A 21,524-nucleotide genomic window follows, 5' to 3' on the forward strand; every position below is an offset into this window, starting at 1 on the left:
TAAGTAAGCTGTTTGGATTCTCCTATGGCTATTTTCTAGCCAAGTATGAAAGCACACTACTATGCCAGATGAGATGACACTGAGTTATTAAAAAAATAAACGTAAAATAAAAAGTAAATGGCAGACTGTGCCTAATTGAAATCAAACCCCTAATAAATTTTCCCACTTTGGTGTTTGAGGTGGATATGTGTGTCACTAAGAGCTAAACACAACGGTAGCAAGTCCCCCTGCAAATTCCTCACAATATGGTACTAGCTGCTAATAAAAAAAAAAAAGTAGAACGTTATTGTAGCCCTAAGAAGGGCTGTTGGGTTCTTGGAGAATCACTCCTGCCTAACAGTAAGCTAATAGAACACCCTAACGCTTTCCCTGACCAGCAGCAGCTCTCTCCCTAGCGGCATCCAGACACAGAATGATCCGAGCAGCGCGGGCAGCGGCTAGTCTATCCCAGGGTCACCTGATCTGGCCAGCCAACCACTGCTATCGACGTGTAAGGGTACCACGTCATGCTGGGTGGAGTGCAGAGTCTCCTGGCTTGTGATTGGCTCTGTTTCTGGCCGCCAAAAAGCAAAACGGCGGGAGCTGCCATTTTCTCGAGCGGGCGAAGTATTCGTCCGAGCAACGAGCAGTTTCGAGTACGCTAATGCTCGACCGAGCATCAAGCTCGGACGAGCATGTTCGCTCATCTCTAATTATAACACCTATACAAATTTGGTATCATCATGATCGCACCGACCCAAAGAATAAAGTAGATCTGTCATTTGGGGCGCACATTGAATGCTGTAAAATCCAAGCCCACAAGAAAACGTTGCAAATGCGTTTTTTCACCATTTTCACTGCACTTTGAATTTTTTTTCCCGCTTCCCAGTACACGTCATGGAATAATAAATACCATCACTATGCAATTGCAATTTTAAAACAAGCTGTCACACAGCTCTGTATGTGTAAAAATAAAAAAGTTATAGATTTTTGATTGTGGGGAGTGAAAAATGGAAATGAAAAAACAAAAAAGGGCAGGGCCCTTAAAGGGTTAAATGTGGTATAGGGTAAAATAGAGAAAAGTGAGAGAACTTGTGACAGTTAAGTATTACAGTATGCTTTCTTTAAGAATCGATAGAGGGATGAAGGTGACACGTAACCTTGACCTGATTTTACATTGGTCGCAGCATTGTACAATTTGCCCAATACAAATAAGAAAATCACTGAAGACATTTTAGCCAATGCCAAATCCGGAATTTTTTTTGAATATGATCTTATGGGACCGTTTTATGTCTATTCTCTGGGTGATCCTTATGACACATTGGGGGTAATTTATCTTTAGTCGGGACATTTTTGTCTTTTTTTTTTTCTTTCTTTGCTATTTCTGGGTTTTGGACTAGTTTCATTTACCTAAGTATTATATCAGGCATGTGTGTCTGTTTTACTTTCTTCTGCCTACATTTGCCTATGCCTACTTGGGACTGGAGTTTATTTGCGGCACAATCACAGCATTTTTCTGTGATTCATACCAAAATTGCTACTTTTTTACACATACACATCTGGATTTAAAAAAAATATATCAGGCTCAATATTGAAAAATTCCTGTGCATCTTATTTTGCTTGGTAAGAGTAAAAGTCACAAATTTTTGCAAATTCACTAAAATAGTTGCAAATACAAGAGAAAATAAAAAGTGAAAAGCCTGTGATAAACAACCCCCAATGACTAGTGTCTAAACAGTCTTATAACCAGCATACCACCAAGTAAAATTTGCAGTTATCCATATCATATGTTCAAAATCCTGACAAATTTTCCATAGTTACAGCCATTCTTTATCTGTAGAAACAGAATGTATTGTTTGTAAAATGTTTATTGATTTTCTGAACAACTTGAAAAAAAGAGATTCTTCACTCGGCTGGTGTTATAACACACAAATATAAGTCATTTACACAGTTATTAGACGGCTTGAAAAAGCAATGGCACAATTTTATTAACCTAATTGAAATCCCATCTCTGGTGATTCCAGGTTGGAAACCAATTACCTAAGTAAATATAAGAAGCAAAGTGTGAGACAGAGCCAGCTTTTTACCTGCTCCCTGGGAGGGTACAGAACAAATGATTCATATCTAGAGATGAGCGAACACTAAAATGCTCGGGTACTCGTTATTCGAGACGAACTTTTCCCGATGCTCGAGTGCTCGTCTCGAATAACGAACCCCATTGAAGTCAATGGGAGACTCGAGCATTTTTCAAGGGGACCAAGGCTCTGCACAGGGAAGCTTGGCCAAACACCTGGGAACCTCAGAAAAGGATGGAAACACCACGGAAATGGACAGGAAACAGCAGGGGCAGCATGCATGGATGCCTCTGAGGCTGCCTAATCGCACCATTATGCCAAAATTATGGGCAACAGCATGGCCATGACAGAGTGACAGAATGAAGCTAGATAGCATCTAAAACATCCAATAATTGACCCTGACACTATAGGGGACGGCATGCAGAGGCAGCGGCAGCAGCGGCAGGCTAGAGAGTGGCATGGCGACATACCCTAAATGGACTCAGGCTTCAAACCAATGGGTGGCAGAGAGGAACCAAAGGAGGTGAGCAAGAAGCGCTCAAATAATATCGCTACATGATAAAAGTTTGCCAGTATATTTTGTGGATTACACAGCAGGGTGGCGACAAAGTTAACATGGAAGCCATGAAAACAACCCCAAATTCTGCCTGACACAGCTCGTTTGATAAGGGGACCATGTATGCTTACAGTTCATGCCAGTCGCTGCACTTGCTGCCAGTCTCCTTTCGAATAGTTTAAAATAATAATAACCCTCATCCATAAAGCTCTGTATAATGCTGCACCCCCCTACCTCTCCTCTCTTATCTCAGTCTATCGCCCAACCCGTGCTCTTAGATCCGCCAGTGATCTTAGATTAACCTCTACCCTAGTGCGGACCTCCCACTCGCGTCTCCAAGACTTCTCTAGAGCTGCACCAATTCTATGGAATGCTCTGCCCCGGACTATCAGACTAATACCTAACCTCCAAAGTTTCAAACGTGCTCTTAAAACCCATTTCTTTAGGCAAGCCTATAACACTCATTAACTGCATGAAGTTTTAACTCTTCTACTAACCCGTCCTGTGTCGTCCTCCCATCTGTTATCCAGCAACCAACAGGCACCAGACTTCTCTGCAGTCCCATTCACCCTGGACCTGGTATATAAGATGACGGCTGAGTGTTTCAAGCGACAGCAATTCCATTTATTATATTTTTTTCTATTCCCTAAGAAGAATGGCTTGACCATTAAATATTCTTTTACCTCGTGTTACCCCATCATCTTCATAAACCGTAAGCTCTGGCGAGCAGGGACCTCACTCCTGTTGTTCCATACAAATGTTGTGCTCTGTTACATTACATTTGTATTTGTTTCCTATGATTTGTAAAGCGCTGCAGAATATGATGACGCTATATAAATAAAGATTATTATTATTATGGAGGCAGTGAACTAGTAGTAGATTAAAGGTGCTGCAACTATGTTAGTTGGATCTTGTGATGGAGCTGGCGCTCTGCAGCCAGGCGAGCTTTCGCCAATCCAAGCCCCTGTTTCTAGGCTACTCCCCAAACAGCACTTCTAAGAACCTTTTGTATAAGATCAAGTGTAGTAGCGTTCTTATAAGTTTAGGATATGCCGGGTGAGGGGAATGTAAACAGATGCGCAAGAAGCGCTGAAATAATATCCCTAAATGGTAAAAGTTTGCCAGTATATTTTGTGGATTACACAGCAGGGTGGCGACAAAGTTAACAACTTTGATGTGGAATGCCCTGTAATAGCTCTTGGGCGGTGTGCCTTTTATCGCCTAGGCTCAGCAGTTTCAGCACCGCCTGCTGTCGCTTAGCGACGGCACTGCTGCTGTGCCTAGAGCTACCGACTGATGGCGCCATGCCCACGGATGGTAATTCGGAGGAGGAGGAGGTGGAGGAGGGGTGGGAGGGAGGAGGTATAGTAGGCCTTTGAGACCTGGACCGAGGTAGGCCCCGCAATTCTCTGCGTCGCCAGTATATGAGCAGCCCCAGGGTCAGACTCGGTCCCAGCCTGCACCAAGTTAAGTGTAGTAGCGTTCTTATAAGTTTGGGATATGGCGGGTGAGGGGAATGTAAACAGATGCGCAAGAAGCGCATGATGCGCATGGAGCTGGCGCTCCGCTGCCAGGCGAGCTTTCGCCAATCCAAGCCCCTGTCTCTAGGCTACTCCCCAAACAGCACTTCTAAGAACCTTTTGTATAAGATCAAGTGTAGTAGCGTTCTTATAAGTTTAGGATATGCCGGGTGAGGGGAATGTAAACAGATGCGCAAGAAGCGCTGAAATAATATCCCTAAATGGTAAAAGTTTGCCAGTATATTTTGTGGATAACACAGCAGGGTGGCGACAAAGTTAACAACTTTGATGTGGAATCCATGAAAACAACCCAAATTTCTGCCTGACACACCTCGTTTGATAAAGGGACGATGTATGGAGGCAGCTATATGGACGACTTTTGGAGGTAGCAATGGAGACAACGTGTGGAGGCTGCTATGGAGACAATTTAATTTGGATAGTGCCTGTATGTGGCAGTCCCAAACATTTTTCAAACCAGAGGAGCAGGTAGGTGGCCCTCCAGTAAAATGGAATAGATTGAGTGCCTGTATGTGGCAGTCCCAAAAATGTTTCAAACCAGAGGAGCAGGTAGGTGGCCCTCCAGTAAAATGGAATAGATTGAGTGCCTGTATGTGGCAGTCCCAAAAATTCTTCAAACCAGAGGAGCAGGTAGGTGGCCCTCCAGTAAAATGGAATAGATTGAGTGCCTGTATGTGGCAGTCCCAAAAATGTTTCAAACCAGAGGAGCAGGTAGGTGGCCCTCCAGTAAAATGGAATAGATTGAGTGCCTGTATGTGGCAGTCCCAAAAATGTTTCAAACCAGAGGAGCAGGTAGGTGGCCCTCCAGTAAAATGGAATAGATTGAGTGCCTGTATGTGGCAGTCCCAAAAATGTTTCAAACCAGAGGAGCAGGTAGGTGGCCCTCCAGTAAAATGGAATAGATTGAGTGCCTGTATGTGGCAGTCCCAAAAATTGTTCAAACCAGAGGAGCAGGTAGGTGGCCCTGCAGTAAAATGGAATAGATTGAGTGCCTGTATGTGGCAGTCCCAAAAATGTTTCAAACCAGAGGAGCAGGTAGGTGGCCCTCCAGTAAAATGGAATAGATTGAGTGCCTGTATGTGGCAGTCCCAAAAATTGTTCAAACCAGAGGAGCAGGTAGGTGGCCCTGCAGTAAAATGGAATAGATTGAGTGCCTGTATGTGGCAGTCCCAAAAATGTTTCAAACCAGAGGAGCAGGTAGGTGGCCCTCCAGTAAAATGGAATAGATTGAGTGCCTGTATGTGGCAGTCCCAAAAATTTTTTAAAACAGAGGACCGGGTAGGTGGCCCTCCAGAAAAATGGAATAGATTGAGTGCCTGTATGTGGCACTCACAAAAATTGTTTCAAACAGAGGACCGGGTAGGTGGCCCTCCAGAAAAATTAAATGCATGAAGTACTATAGCAAGAGCCAGTGGGCCCTGTCAAAAAATAGCCATTTTCCTCTGCTTTACTGTACAAAGAGGAGGAGAAGGAGGAAAATGAGGAGGAGGAGGAGGAGTGGATCAATTATTCAGGTTGAGCTTCCTTCACCTGGTGGAGATTGGAAATTCTGAGAAATCCAGCCTTTATTCATTTTAATAAGCGTCAGCCTGTCAGCGCTGTCAGTCGACAGGCGTGTACGCTTATCGGTGATGATGCCACCAGCTGCACTGAAAACCCGCTCGGACAAGACGCTAGCGGCAGGGCAGGCAAGAACCTCCAAGGCGTACAGCGCCAGTTCGTGCCACATGTCCAGCTTTGAAACCCAGTAGTTGTAGGGAGCTGTGTGATCATTTAGGACGATGGTATGGTCAGCTACGTACTCCCTCACCATCTTTCTGTAAAGATCAGCCCTACTCTGCCGAGACTGGGGACAGGTGACAGTGTCTTGCTGGGGTGACATAAAGCTGGCAAAAGCCTTGTAAAGCGTACCCTTGCCAGTGCTGGACAAGCTGCCTGCTCGCCTACTCTCCCTCGCTACTTGTCCCGCAGAACTACGCACTCTGCCGCTAGCGCTGTCAGAAGGGAAATACTGTTTCAGCTTGTGCACCAGGGCCTGCTGGTATTCATGCATTCTCACACTCCTTTCCTCTGCAGGGATGAGAGTGGAAAGATTTTGCTTGTACCGTGGGTCCAGGAGAGTGAACACCCAGTAATCGGTGCTGGAATAAATTCTTTGAACGCGAGGGTCACGGGATAGGCAGCCTAGCATGAAATCTGCCATATGCGCCAGAGTACCAACGCGTAAGAATTCACTCCCCTCACTGGCCTGACTGTCCATTTCCTCCTCCTCCAACTCCTCCAACTCCTCTTCTTCTGCCCATACACGCTGAACAGTGAAGGACTCAACAATGGTCCCCTCTTGTGTCTCGCCAACATTCTCCTCCTCTTCCTCCTCATCCTCCTCCACCTCCACCTCCTCCGATATGCGCTGAGAAACAGACCTCAGGGTGCTTTGGCTATCAACAAGGGAATATTCTTCCCCCGTCTCTTGTGACGAGCGCAAAGCTTCCGACTTCATGCTGACCAGAGAGTTTTTCAACAGGCCAAGCAGCGGGATGGTGAGGCTGATGATGGCGGCATCGCCACTGACCATCTGTGTTGACTCCTCAAAGTTACTCAGCACCTGACAGATATCAGACATCCACGTCCACTCCTCATTGTAGACTTGAGGAAGCTGACTGACCTGACTACCAGTTCTGGTGGAAGTTGACATCTGGCAGTCTACAATCGCTCTGCGCTGCTGGTAAACTCTGGATAACATGGTCAGTGTTGAATTCCACCTCGTGGGCACGTCGCACAACAGTCGGTGAGCGGGCAGTTGGAGGCGGCGCTGCGCTGCCCTGAGAGTGGCAGCATCTGGGCTGGACTTCCTGAAATGCGCACAGATGCGGCGCACCTTCGTGAGCAAATCAGACAGATTGGGGTATGTCTTAAGGAAACGCTGCACTATCAGATTTAACACATGGGCCAGGCATGGCACATGTGTCAGTCTGCCGAGTTGCAGAGCCGCCACCAGGTTACGGCCGTTGTCACACACAACCATTCCCGGCTTGAGGTTCAGCGGTGCCAGCCACAGATCAGTCTGCGCCGTGATGCCCTGTAATAGCTCTTGGGCGGTGTGCCTTTTGTCGCCTAGGCTCAGCAGTTTGAGCACCGCCTGCTGTCGCTTAGCGACGGCACTGCTGCTGTGCCTAGAGCTACCGACTGATGGCGCCGTGCCCACGGATGGTAGTTCGGAGGAGGAGGTGGAGGAGGGGTGGGAGGAGGAGGAGGCATAGTAGGCCTGAAACACCTGGACCGAGGTAGGCCCCGCAATCCTCGGCGTCGGCAGTATATGAGCAGCCCCAGGGTCAGACTCGGTCCCAGCCTCCACCAAGTTAACCCAATGTGCCGTCAGCGATATATAGTGGCCCTGCCCGGCAGCACTCGTCCACGTGTCCGTGGTCAGGTGGACCTTGTCAGAAACGGCGTTGGTCAGGGCACGGATGATGTTGTCTGACACGTGCTGGTGCAGGGCTGGGACGGCACATCGGGAAAAGTAGTGGCGGCTGGGGACCGAATACCGAGGGGCGGCCGCCGCCATGAGGTTGCGAAAGGCCTCGGTCTCTACTAGCCTATAGGGCAGCATCTCCAGGCTAAGCAATCTGGAGATGTGCACATTAAGGGCTTGGGCGTGCGGGTGGGTTGCACTATATTTGCGTTTCCGCTCCAGCGTCTGGGGTATGGAGAGCTGAACGCTGGTGGATGCTGTGGAGGATCGTGGAGGCGACGATGGGGTTTTTGTGCCAGGGTCCTGGGCAGGGGGCTGACTAGCAGCTGACACAGGGGAAGGAGCAGTGGTGTGCACGGCCGGAGGTGAACGGGCTTGTTGCCACTGAGTGGGGTGCTTAGCATTCATATGCCTGCGCATACTGGTGGTAGTTAAGCTAGTAGTGGTGGAACCCCTGCTGAGCCTGGTTTGGCAAATGTTGCACACCACAGTCCGTCGGTCATCCGGTGTTTCCTTAAAGAACCTCCACACTTCTGAAGATCTAGCCCTCGCCGCAAGAGCCCTCACCACGGGAGCTTCACTAGTTGACAGTGGCGCTGATGCACCAGCTCTGGCCCTGCCTCTCCGTCTGGCCCCACCACTGCCTCTTCCAACCTGTTCAGGTCGAGGACTCTCCTCCGTCTCAGAAGCACTGTGTTCACCCGGCCTCTCAACCCAGCTTGGGTCTGTCACCTCATCATCCTCCGATCCCTCAGTCTGCTCCCCCCTCGGACTTCCTGCCCTGACAACAACTTCCCCACTGTCTGACAACCGTGTCTCCTCATCGTCGGACACCTCTTTACACACTTCCACTACGTCAAGAAGGTCATCATCACCCACAGACTGTGACTGGTGGAAAACCTGGGCATCGGAAAATTGCTCAGCAGCAACCGGACAAGTGGTTTGTGACTGTGGGAAGGGTCCAGAAAACAGTTCCTCAGAGTATGCCGGTTCAAATGGCAAATTTTCCTGGGAGGGGGCAGACTGGGGGGGAGGAGGCTGAGGTGCAGGAGCTGGAGGAGTGGGGATTTCGGTGACATGGGTGGACTGCGTGGAAGACTGACTGGTGGTGGACAAATTGCTCGAAGCATTGTCAGCAATCCACGACATCACCTGTTCGCACTGTTCTGGCCTCAACAGTGCTCTACCACGAGTCCCAGTAACTTCAGACATGAACCTAGGGAGTGTAGCTCTGCGGCGTTCCCCTGCTCCCTCATCAGCAGGTGGTGTCTCACCCCGCCCAGGACCACGGCCTCTGACCCCTGCAGTAGTTGGACGCCCACGTCCCCGCCCTCGTCCTCTACCCCTAGCCCTCGGGTTAAACATTTTTAAAATGAGAGTTATAACTTTTTTTTTTTTTTTACTTCTTTTTGTTTTTTTTTGTGTTTTTTTGTGTTTTTTGTTTTTTTTTGAGTTTTTAAAACCAAACAATCCTATCCTATTGCTATGGCTATTTTCTAGCCAAGTATCAAAGGAAGCACACTACTATGCCAGATGAGATGACACTGAGTTAGTGCCTAATAGAAATCCAACCCCTACTGAATTTTCCCACTTCGGCCTTTGCTATGGATATGTGCGCCACTAAGCGCAGAACACAGCGGTCGCAAGTCTCACTACAAATTGCTCAGAATTGGCAAGTACATGCACTGCAGAAACTACAGCCACCAGCAGATCAACCAGAAATCAAATATATAGAACGCTACTGTAGGCTTCAAGAAGCTGTTTGTATTCTCCTATGGCTATTTTCTAGCCAAGTATCAAAGGAAGCACACTACTATGCCAGATGAGATGACACTGAGTTATTGCCTAATAGAAATCCAACCCCTACTGAATTTTCCCACTTCGGCCTTTGCTATGGATATGTGCGCCACTAAGCGCAGAACCAAGCGGTCGCAAGTCTCACTACAAATTGCTCAGAATTGGCAAGTACATGCACTGCAGAAACTACAGCCACCAGCAGATCAACCAGAAATCAAATATATAGAACGCTACTGTAGGCTTCAAGAAGCTGTTTGTATTCTCCTATGGCTATTTTCTAGCCAAGTATCAAAGGAAGCACACTACTATGCCAGATGAGATGACACTGAGTTATTGCCTAATAGAAATCCAACCCCTACTGAATTTTCCCACTTCGGCCTTTGCTATGGATATGTGCGCCACTAAGCGCAGAACACAGCGGTCGCAAGTCTCACTACAAATTGTTCAGAATTGGCAAGTACATGCACTGCAGAAACTACAGCCACCAGCAGATCAACCAGAAATCAAATATATAGAACGCTACTGTAGGCTTCAAGAAGCTGTTTGTATTCTCCTATGGCTATTTTCTAGCCAAGTATCAAAGGAAGCACACTACTATGCCAGATGAGATGACACTGAGTTATTGCCTAATAGAAATCCAACCCCTACTGAATTTTCCCACTTCGGCCTTTGCTATGGATATGTGCGCCACTAAGCGCAGAACACAGCGGTCGCAAGTCTCACTACAAATTGCTCAGAATTGGCAAGTACATGCACTGCAGAAACTACAGCCACCAGCAGATCAACCAGAAATCAAATATATAGAACGCTACTGTAGGCTTCAAGAAGCTGTTTGTATTCTCCTATGGCTATTTTCTAGCCAAGTATCAAAGGAAGCACACTACTATGCCAGATGAGATGACACTGAGTTAGTGCCTAATAGAAATCCAACCCCTACTGAATTTTCCCACTTCGGTCTTTGCTATGGATATGTGTGCCACTAAGAGCTAAACACAACGGTAGCAAGTCCCCCTGCTAATTCCTCACAAAATGGTAATAGATGCAAATTAAAATAAAAAAAGTAGAACGTTATTGTAGCCCTAAGAAGGGCTGTTGGGTTCTTTGAGAATCACTCCTGCCTAACAGTAAGCTAATAGAACACCCTAACGCTTTCCCTGACCAGCAGCAGCTCTCTCCCTAGCGGCATCCAGAGACAGAATGATCCGAGCAGCGCGGCCAGCGGCTAGTCTATCCCAGGGTCACCTGATCTGGCCAGCCAACCACTGCTATCGACGTGTAAGGGTACCACGTCATGCTGGGTGGAGTGCAGAGTCTCCTGGCTTGTGATTGGCTCTGTTTCTGGCCGCCAAAAAGCAAAACGGCGGGAGCTGCCATTTTCTCGAGCGGGCGAAGTATTCGTCCGAGTAACGAGCAGTTTCGAGTACCCTAATGCTCGACCGAGCATCAAGCTCGGACGAGCATGTTCGCTCATCTCTATTCATATCATATCATTTCACTTGGTAAAATATACGATATACTGTTAATCTTGTCTCCAATGTAGCTTACTTTAGCATACATCCCTCCCACTTTGTAGGTCCAAGATGTATGTAGATTTTCCAGGGTTGCTATTGAACACCTATGAACGTTGAAGTTTACTGCTGGTCACATGCCTTGTTAGTCTGTATTCAGTTGCTTAGGCATAACTGGTCATCCAACCGAAGACATTTGGGTTGTGGGGGGAATAATCAGTGTTTGGCTGATTTTTTGATGGTTTTCTTTTTACGATTGTTTATTACATGAGTATATACGGTACTTGATAGACATGTGAAAAATAACTAGAATAATAGATAGATTTCAGTTAATTTCAATTAAGTTGTGAAATGTGCAAAATTCTCCCTTCAAATGCCATGAATATGTAATGTTAGTTCATGCTTGAGGCGAGTGCATTTAAAATTCTGAGCATTACATTTATCAAATTGGGTTACTTTTTAAGGAAAATAAACAAATCAATTTCTGTGTAAAAAAAAAAGTGTTATCATTTCTTTCATCTACAATGTCCAGAACTGTTAAGACTTGGAATTGTAACGTTCGCCCAAGCAGAATGCAAAATGCTTTCTTTATAAAGTCTCTCATTCTCTGACCTAAACATTCAGAATGTGTAATGAGATTTCTGCATATCTCAGCCAATGAGGACGAGTTATCAGCATTCTGCGCATATCGAGCAGTGAAACCGCATTATTTAATCCAAGCTTTATATACAAGCAGCATGTCTGCTATTCCATCTGCAGGATGTGACTTGTCACTTGTCCACAACTGACATAGAATATGTAATGTGATAACATTTATAATATCATTCTACAGGAAAGTTCCAGGAGACAATTCCTGAAATCTTATATAGAAGAGAAGCAGCTTCATCTAGTCAAGCAGTTTGCTGATGTTAGTGAGGGACATATTTGGTGTGCAGGGTATAGCTCTTGAATGGTATAGTTACTTTAGCTAGACACGGATAGAGGTGATCTCATAGATCTGTGAAGCAGAAGCTGCACTCATTGAAGTGCTGTAACACTGATATCTGGGGAGTCACATCATCACCATCTAAAAATGAAATTATAAAAGTCCTGGAATGCCCCTTTAAACCATTCCATATACAGTATTATATATCACTACTACCTCATGAAATTCATTGCTATGAAATAATTATGTGAGAGACTGAAGGGGTACAAAGACTTAGAAAAAGAACAAATCACTTTCTTTTAAAGAGCTGTTTGTTTTTTAATGTGTGGCACCTGCATTATACAAGGCTTGTTGGGTCATCTATCAAAAACATACATATTGATGAATTATTTCACTTTATAGACATTTCACTTAATTTACGAGTTTCTTGAAAAGCTGCTGGAAGTTTCCAGATAATTAGATTTTTTTTTTCCTTTTTATTTCCATAGTATTTAAATGTTCTTGAAATATACCATTCGTCACCAGGTAAAACCTTTCAACAATGGCGCCACCCGTCAGCAACGGCTCCAGAGAATTTAACTCTGATTGATGGCAGGTCAACTAGAATTGGCTGCCAGAATTTCCAATTTTCTTTTGGGAAATTGCTCATTTCTCGAAGTCTATTCCTATTTTTACAAGTGGACAGCAGGCTGAGATTATACATTACTATGTGTCCAACTATAAAATTGTGATGGATGGCTCCACAGCGAGAGAAAGAGTTAAATGCTTAATTTAGCCTTTTTTTCCATAGAAATAAAAATATCAAATGGTAGAAGTTTAATGGATATATTTGTATTCCTACTTGAAGAGTTAACATAGAGAACAGAAAGGCATGCCCAGCAAATAAAACATGACCCAGAGCATGAAAAAATGTGAGTAATGCAATATGTTAATTTTAAAGTGGATGCGTTGCCTAAAGGCAGTAGAGGCAGAGATGGTGTTACTTGTGAGAATAGAGAGTGTATAGATTATAGACATAGGAATGGAACTGAAATAAAAGATTCCATTTGTTATTATTAGCCATTATGATATATCAATTTAAGGGAGTTATTTTGTCCCTTGGGGGAAAATATTCCCTAGGGATATGTCCTTACTGCCTTTAGGAGGATTAATCAGACTCCAATCATGGATCCCGGTAGGAGACCAAACATGGGCCCCGGGATTAGAGGGGGTGGAGTTTTTCTGTGATCCTCGTTCACAACCCAAGCAAATTACTCTATATGCATGAGCAATCGAGACAAGCTCCTGCTCATCGCCTTTAAGTTGCATTTCAAGACACAAATAAAACACAGTGTGAATGTGGTCTAACAGAATGTTTATTGAAGTCTATGATCGACGGGAGATAAATAGAAGACTTCTGGTTTTACGTATTTTATTTCCATTATTGGGAGACTAAAATGGAGAGTATAACAGAAATTCAAACCCAGGTGTGAACTTAGCCTTACTACAATGGCAGTGGTTTAGCCACAGCAGACTTTCAGGTCGCTTCTACAGTGATTTGCTGTGACACCATAGTAAAAGGGATTAATACATATCGTATCTACTCTTATTAATCAGCTCTGAAATGGGCAATGCACTGCTTTTACACCCTTACATGAAATCAGAGGAATACATGCTCTGGACATTATGGTGTTCACTGTATAATAACCCACTATAATGCAATTATTTCAGTTTACATGACCAAGGTTAGTCCAAGAAATGCGGCCAACACATGGTCCTTAGAACTGAAAACTTGTGTAAACCTTTCCCTTAATGCATGGTTTTAGCTTGTACTTTTTGCTAAAATTGTCCCTGATGAGTCTGTGGTTTTGTACAGTGTGTGTAACAACTGTAACAGTTTGGTGCTGCAGTTCAGGTAGCAGACAGGGAGTCCTTACATTATATTTCACTATGATGCAAGGACCCCTGTCCATTGTATGAGATATATAACATCGAAAACTTATTGTAGTTCTTGGCACTCAGCATATTGCTCACTTAGTAATTCCCCCTCTGTCTGATGTAATCTCACTGTAGCAGAGGAAATTTTAGCAGACAGTGGGTGGAGTGGCGATGCACCTTGTAAGGCCCGTTCCACACTTGCGAGTGTGATGCGATGAACTCGCATCACACTCGCAACGCAAGCTGTCGGGAACGCACGGCCCGAACGCTGCACCGCGGGAGTTAACTCAGCATGTCAGTTCAATCCCGCGGTGCAGCATTCAGGCCGTGCGTTCCTGGCAGCTTGCGTTGCGAGTGTGATGCGAGTTCATCGCATCACACTCGCAAGTGTGGAACGGGCCTAAGAATATGTGAATCTACAGCACAGAGGGACTCTGGTAACATTTCACAGAGCCATTATTTTTCCTTAGCATAGTTTAAAAAGTTTATTTTAGAAGGAAGGAGGCTATGAATAACAAATATAAGAAAATTGACTAAGTGCCCCTGGTTTATCCTTGCTTGATTTTGATGGTAGATTGTAAGTCTAAAAAAAAAAACTAAACAAAACAATTGATGGTAGATTTTTATTGCTCATGTTTATTATTTTTGTTGTGAGAATGTATAACCTTGGTGTTATGTACCGTGCCATCACCGCAAAAAAAAGAGAGGGCTCTATGGCTGTATGAAAATCATTCCATGATCTTGCAGTTGTGCTACAAGGCTTATATAATAGTAACTAGTAATGTAACTCCAATATTCAGTCAAACGAACAATTCCAGCTTGAAGAGCAATCGTCCACTCCCAGGATATGGTAAAATATTTGAATTCTTTATTGGAAAATACTATGCACATACAAAAAATAAAAAACATAGGACATGGAAGGCGAGTTGAGTCGGGATAAACGCCTACGCGTTTCAGATAGAAAATATATCCTTAATCAGCCATGATTAAGGATATATTTTGTATCCGAAATGCGTAGGCGTTAATCCTGAATCAACTCGCCTTCCATGTCCTATGTTTTTTATTTTTTGTATGTGCATGGTAGTTTCCAATAAAGAATTCAAATATTTTACCATATCCTGGGAGTGGACGATTTCTCTTGAAGCTGGACTTATTCGTTTGTGTGAAATACTCCATTGAAGCTGATGGGACCCGTGCTCGAGCTATCCACTTGATTACCTGCTGCACCTAGCTGAGCTGACAACGCCCTTTGCTATTTCCAATATTCAGTCTTTACAGTTCCTGATAAACACAAAAGTAAATGCTACATAAACAATGACTGATACATAGCAAAAGTTCTGTAAGAACAAAGTCAGATTAGATGTTTATGCCAGAGTGAAGTTGTTGTTAGACGTTAATAAATCCCATCCAATTTCTTTATTATCCTCTAGCATCTGAAGCCACCACAAGCATCACAGGGGACAGCACATAGTGCTGCGGGCCAGGAGTTACAATAATTCTGAGAATCTTATAATAGCACCCGTTGTTTGTTATCAGTGAATATTGCATTGGATATTGTATGAGATGCCGCAATAAATTTACTACAGGTGCAGAAAAGCTTTGAAGGAAATAAACAAGATATATGACTTGTACACATGAGAATGTCACTGCGTAGGATTATTCCCAAGCAGAGCCTCAATAAAATTAGGTTCCTTACTCTGCAGCTTTCATGTTTAAATTTTAATTAGCCCTGTTTATCAAATTTTGCACAAAATGAGTTTATGGCGTTAAATCTTCAGTGCTTAAGACGTCCCGGAAGAACAAGAAAATAATGTGAATTTGTGACCCCTGCTGTTTCTTTTGATATCTTTTCCCGATCTGTTATAGATATTATGACATTACACGGTCGGGCCTTACATTGATATTGCTTCTTTCTCACTGCCATCATCTATTATCTAATACATTTTATAGGAGGGTTAATTAATCTTTCTCTCTACTTTTTCCAAGAGCCATTTTCCTACTTACTAGAGGTATTGATTTTGGATGTTTCAAAGCCATGTTTTAGGATCATATATTATCAGCTGCTTCACTGAATTGTAGTCTGTACATTGGAAGTAAAGTTGTGTTCAGTCTAAATAAAAGCAATAGTGAGATGCTGTATAATACGTTAATTCATGCCAGGAGCTAAATGCTCTAAAGCTAAGAAAGCAAAAGCTTTGTAGAGAACCAAGGCAGCTTAATAGTTTTTTTTTAACAGAGGCTTTCCCCATCAATCTAGTCTCCCATGCAAAATCTAAACTAGATCTTTCATCTACATCATAGCATTTATAATACTGGTGCCCTCTGATGTGATAAGGGTGCTTCTCATCAGATTCCAGGCTGCACTTCTTATTGACCCACCCCTGGTATTAAATATGTTATACATATTGTATATTATAAATGATTAACAGTAATTGTAAGTAGATTCCACATATTCCAATTAAATGAAGTTATTATTGCAACTTCCCTTGACTTCCCTTTTGGCTTGATACATCCAGATAGCAGTAAAATTGGATGACAACATTTTCAAATTAACCAATCAGAAATTATTTCAGAGGGATATAGGTTTAAAAAAAAATCTACCATCAAATTCAAGTGTGATAACCCAGGGACACTTACTCATAGATCCAGGCACCGTGACTTTGGTAATCATATTATGTTTGTTATCCATGGCCTCCTTCATTTTAAAATTGTGTTAATGAGCCTGAAGACTTCTGGTGGCATTGACTGTTACAATGAGCAGAACATGACTCAATCCCTTACTCTCTGTGCCAGTTCCTGACCAGTAAATACCAGTCCATAATCTGAGCCATGTGGGCATCCTAGTCACAGTACAACACCCTCCTCTCAGCTCCATGTTTTTCCTCCTCCCCTCCGATGTGTGCTTACACCTCATCTCCCAGCTCTGGACATATGCAGTAAGCTAGTGAGTCTACATCCGAACATCAATGACTTACTGCACATGTTCAGAACCGAAAGATGTGTAAGATTTGAACGCAGCCATTTTGCTTTCAGCCGCCATAGTCACAGATTCTTCATGGCAAAACCCTCTTCTATGCTCCCTGTTTCTCCTCTCTGTTAAAGTAATCACTGTATTCAAAGTTGTCACATGGGCGTTCATGGCCCAACACCAGACAAACACAGTGATTCCTTGATGCCGAGGTATAGACTCCCCTGCTCTCCATTTATTCCCTGAGCCAGGAGATGACATGTAAAGAAAGGGGAAGAACATGGATCAGAGAGGAGGGTTTTGTTTGCATGACCCTGATGCTTGACTGAAATATAGCCAGGAACATTTTCAAAGTTACTTGTCTGTTCGAAGGAGGTTGAGATTATTTTAAGCAAAGTAAAAATACATTATATATAATGTAAGCTGCAGGAAACCATTTTAGGTTTATACGTCAAAAGCTGATGACGTTTGATGATGGACACCCATTTAAGTTACAAGCAGAAGTGGTAACGTAAGGGATGCAATGGAAAATCAGGGTCTACAAAACTATTTTAGGCTTGGCTGGAAAGCTTCCGTTACATCCGTACTCCACAATTATGCTACATGACAGCAAATGGTTTTCATTTGCTATCCCTTTAATTTCATTGATTTTCATTATATTATTTCTTTCTTGATCTATTTGTTTTTGCTTCACTCATAAGAAACTGCAAGTAAGAAGCCCCTTTAAAAGGTCTACTTTATTTTCTGTGATATAATTTTTCTTTTGCATAACTTTTATTCACATAGGAATTCAACATCGCATTTGCTTCTACCTAGAACTAATAGACTATCTAATGAATATGTGGAAAGTCACATATAATTCAATTGTATACAGGTTTATATCTTTTCTCAGAGTGCTTGACTTAACCTTGAACATAATGTAAGTCTGATTAACATTCTTCATTCACGACTCAAGTTGGTTTCCCATTTTCTCTACATCATATCAGTATGTATAGATATATTTGTTCACGTCTTATGGGGGCATGGAAACAAGCATAGAATACAAAGGGCTATTAAGACATGCTGATTTCAAGTATAGTCATTATCAATTGGTATAATTTTCCAACACAAAGATGTGGATTTTAATAATACGTGAATATGAATCATCAACTGACTTGAAAGAATTCAGCCTACAAAACTTGAGCTGAACAGTATGTGTCGGTGATTTCCTTTGTTTGTGACTACTAATGAAATACGACTGTTCAATAGACAAATACTATCCTACTATTCTTAAAGTGTACCAGCACTTCATACACAATTTACACATATTGTTAGTTTTTTTGTGTAAAAATAATATTGCTATGTATGTTATTTACTTTTTATGCTTCGTTAATTCTGTTGTATTTAGTTCTTGTTGGTAGACCAAGTGTGAATAATCACAGAGGTAGCCTATTCCAAAGTTGGAAATCTACTTATTATGCAGATTTTAATCACAAAGAGGGTGGGATTAATCATTATTTTTATGTTATTGCTCATTGTACTAGAGGACCGTAGCTACAAGACTGCATAAGATTTCAGTCTACAATTTAATCTTTATTCCATTGCCCTCTATAGCCATACCTTTTCCATAGGTGTCATTGTACAATGGTTTGTTATTTATGAAATGAGCTGCATTTTTTTACAGCACCATTACTTTTTACATATACAGGCAGTCCCAGGATTACATACAGGATAGGTTCCTTAGAATTGTTTTTAAGTTGAACTTGTATGTAAATTGTAAGAGGTATACAGACAGTACTCGACTTAAGGAGACCCGGCTTACAGATGAGTTCTTGTTTCAGACAGACCTCTAGATGCTAGTAATTTGCTGAACTTTAGCCCCAGGCTGCAATGAACAGCTGTAAGAGTTATAAAAGGTCTCTGTTATGGGCTTTATTGTTGATCCTTGTGCCCATGACAACTCAAAATTAAGAAAATCTAATTATCACGGACCAAAAAATTATACAAAATAGACTTGTTCAATGTAGACATCTCTCATATAACTTTTAGAGTTGATGATTGTAGTACATTAATTACCAGCATCCAGTGGTCAGTCTTAATCAAGGAGTCAGAAGTCGGGGGGTGGAAATTGAAAAAACAAATTGTGATGTTAGGATCACAATTAAGTGTGAACCACCTTAAATGAAATCTACCATTTGTTTCTACACATTATGAACCAAACATATCTTGAGAATGCTGTAGCTATACTGATCCAGAAACATATCTTGTTTAATCCCTGAAGTAGTATTTGAGTGGTTTTGCTGAGAAAACAATTATAAAATTCTGATAATAAAGTTCTCACTCCTTTGGCTGGCTCAGCACTCCTTCTCATCCTAATTATGCACTGCTTCAGCCTTGTCCTGCCCAGCGTAAGCCGAGAATATGTCATCAATGTGTTTTCCCTGACAGGCAGAAGTAATCAATTGCTGAACCATCCCCAAGCTGTTGTCTATGAGTCATCCGTGTGTGTAGGAAGCTCTGTGTGTAATGTGTTTATGTAGGCACCCAGCTTTCCAAAGGTCATGAATTTAATAATTGTTTTTTGAGCAGAACCACTCAGTTCAGGGATTAAACAACATACGTTTCTTGCATCAGTGTTGCTACAGTATTCTCAAGATGTGTTTGGTTTACAATGCATAAAAACAAATGGTAGATTTTCTTTAATGATACTATGTAGCTGTAAGGACAGGAGAAAAAAACATTGAACAATTTGCCATGTAACTCACATATGATTCATCACACTCCTCTTTTTATGTGAAAAAAAGCATAATCACTGTATCAAACAACATAAAGTACAAATATAACTACAATATTTATAATGGGTATATGCACGGCACCCCAGTCACCCCCACATGTTGTACATCCCGCAGGGCCCAATTAAGTACATAAAACATAGTTCAGAATACTCTCTACGCAAAATCATTTAGCAAGGAGGACAGAGCCAATGCAGAGTACATTAGTACGAAAGAGTCACACCTACTACTCCCCACCCAACAGGCCCAGTAATGGTCGCACCCTCTACCATGATTGTTACTCTCCTGTATGTTACTTTTTCACAAGGAACCACACCATTTACAAAAGATTTCCATTGTTGAAACCATCTACCTAATGGCTACCACTTTACATGCCATAAATAACACTTCAAGGAGAAAGATCAATGTGTTGAGTAGCCAAAGCTCCTCATTCAGTACTCCAATCAGACATTTTTCAAAGGGACATTCTATTGGGGACCATACTATATCATATGAAGTTGTGGTAACCTCCTCCCAGAATGTCTGAAGATAAAGACCGGTCCAAATCATGTACCAGAAGGAGTCAGGGGAGAAATTACATCTATGACATTTATTCATGAAATTCAACCCATTTCATGGAGACTTATCAGTGTAAGGTAACTCTGGTGGGTAATGTAAAGTTGTATAAACTAATTATTCACTAATGGTGATATGGGGCAGTGTGACATGTGCAACTTGGTGAACTCCTCCATGCCTAATGCTGGGATCAGAACCTTTCAATCCTCTTGGGCTTTTAAGTCGAGAGAGTTAACTTTGGCTTGGATAAGATAAGAATATATAGTAGAGATCAGTCCCCCCCGTTGGACTCTGTGAACAGACTACGTCTATCAAGGGGCATTAGGAGAATACAGGAGTATGTCCTGAGGGGAATTGAGTCTTGAAAGCATGCCGTAACTGAAAAAATGTGTACTTGTGATGCTTGGGGGTTTAACATTTTTTAACCAGTTGCTCAAAAGATAGATATGTCTGACCATCGAGCACGTCCTGAACCCGAGACACTCCCTGGGTTTTCCAGAAATAGGGGTATAGTAAATCTCTAGTGGAGTTTCAGTATATCTAGCAATTCAGATAGCCTTCTGCCAAACACCTCCAACTGCTCTGTAAATAGGCAATAGCTTGGTACCTGTCCAAGTTGGGGAATGGAGAGGATGCAAAAGCCATTGGGAGCCTAGGTCTGTGGCTAGATGTTCTTCAGGGGCAACAAGCTCCTCATTAACCACCCATGTTCCTAAATGTTTAATCTGCCCCGCCAAGTAGTACAAATACATGTCTGGTAGAGCCATCCTGGCTAATGGTTTGGGTCACTGCAGTTTCACTAATTGTAGCATCGTGAGCCCCAGATAAAATTGAATCATCAGAGAATCCAGTGACATTAAAAATAGCTTTTGTCAGGCTTCAGGGATAGTGGGCCCACTTAACCACCGCAGACGATGACGTAAGCCGAAACCTGGGACCAGAATCTAAGTATCTAAGTTTTCACCAGAGCCCGACACAAAGTTGGTTGGCGTGGTACCACCAGGTTGTTCCACAGGGGCGACTTTGTACGGTCAAGGCGACTTTGTGGCAGCCAAGGCAAGTTACATTGATGTTTAGGAGAATCGTAGTCGGGGACAGGAGGTCAGGAGGGTCAAGGAAAGCAGCAGAGAAGCGTAGTCAGGAACGGAACCGGGATCACAACAGGTTACAAAAAGCTTTCTCTAAGCAACAAGGCACAAAGATCCATCAGAGTGTACAGGGAGAGGCTTATTTATATAGAATTATGGTAAATGTGTAGCGGCAATTAGTAATGCGCAGGCCCTTTAAATTATCTAAAGCCTGCGCGCAGGCCCTTGGAGATGGGGCGCGCACACGGCCAGAGAATCGGGAACAGGAGCAGAAACAGCTTTTATTGATATAAAATAAGATGGAGTATAGATTCTCCAAAAATCTTATTGTCACACTTGTTTGCCACTAAAAATAATAATGGTCCACACTGTAGG

This window comes from Engystomops pustulosus, chromosome 7 (genome assembly GCF_040894005.1).
Source record: "Engystomops pustulosus chromosome 7, aEngPut4.maternal, whole genome shotgun sequence".
NCBI classification, from domain to species: domain Eukaryota; kingdom Metazoa; phylum Chordata; class Amphibia; order Anura; family Leptodactylidae; genus Engystomops; species Engystomops pustulosus.